The following is a 1,248-nucleotide window of genomic DNA, read 5'->3' as shown; positions in this document are numbered from 1 at the left end:
TGATAATTGAATTACTTAATTATAATTTATGTTATACCTTTTATTTCAGACAATATTATTTCTTATTTGAAAATGATTCAATATGTATTCGTTACGATGTATAGTAAAGTCAAAAACATATGTATTCACCAACGATGTTAATAAAGAATGTACTTTAGTTAAAAAAGTTTTTACTTATCGATTTTTTAACCTACCCAATTAATTAGTAAGCTCCAGAACCAAGTTGGCCGTGGAATATCTTACAACCTGTTATCCTCTTAAGACTTCTCACTGTATAGTTTGCAAATGCGCAATACAATATAATAAAAAATATCCTAAAGCTGTAATAAAATATTACTTAATATTATTATAATATGACCACATATGTTTGGGACAGATTACATTTACAATGATCTTACAATGACCTTCATTTGATCTTGATGTGATCTTGAACCTCATCCGCACAGCCGAATGGATGGCAGATTCGGATTGAGTGACCCCGATAACGTAAGAAACATGTGTTGATTGCACGGCTTCTTTTCATTTGACCTTACAAGTGAAGATTCTCTTTATACTTCGCGGTGCTATAACTCTTAGCTTTCATCGACTATATCTCGGAAAATATAATTTTCTCAGCTTAGTGCCTATGATAACTTTTTATCTACGCCTCGAGAACTATTCAAATCCAAAGTTTCAAATCTATCTGCTGAAAGCCATTTTCCATAAGAAACCTGCGGGGTCCTTTGGATACTCCTATGCAATCGACGGCCCATTATATCCCAAACATGCTCAATCGGATTGAGATCTGGACTCATTGGTGGGTGTCGCGGCAATGGGATGTCATGCCGTTGAAAAAAGCGTCTGGTGACATTGGCCGAGTGTGGGTGTGCGTTATCCTGCATCAAAACAAATGATCTCAGGTGTTGTCGTCGGGGCAGAACAATTGGCCTTAAAATTTGGTCAATGTAGCGCCTCGCAGTCAAATTTTCGCGAACAATTATCAAAGATGTTCTCCAATTTCGCGAAACACCGGCCCAAACCATGACCGATCCACCGCCGTAAGCCACAACCGGACGAACAAGACAGACACGACGACTTGACGATGCTCGGACCGACAGAACCGACACATTACGGACCCGTAGGACGACTCCGACGTCATCGACATTGCCCTCTTAAAATCTATACCGTTAAATGCCCAAATATCCACCCAATACGAAGGGTCTTCCGCCCACAATCCAATATTTCTGGATCTGGGGCGAAGACAGAGAT

This window comes from Anoplophora glabripennis, unplaced genomic scaffold, assembly GCF_000390285.2.
Source record: "Anoplophora glabripennis isolate ALB-LARVAE unplaced genomic scaffold, Agla_2.0 scaffold2392, whole genome shotgun sequence".
NCBI classification, from domain to species: Eukaryota; Metazoa; Arthropoda; class Insecta; order Coleoptera; family Cerambycidae; genus Anoplophora; species Anoplophora glabripennis.
Note: the sequence above shows the minus strand (reverse complement) of the source record.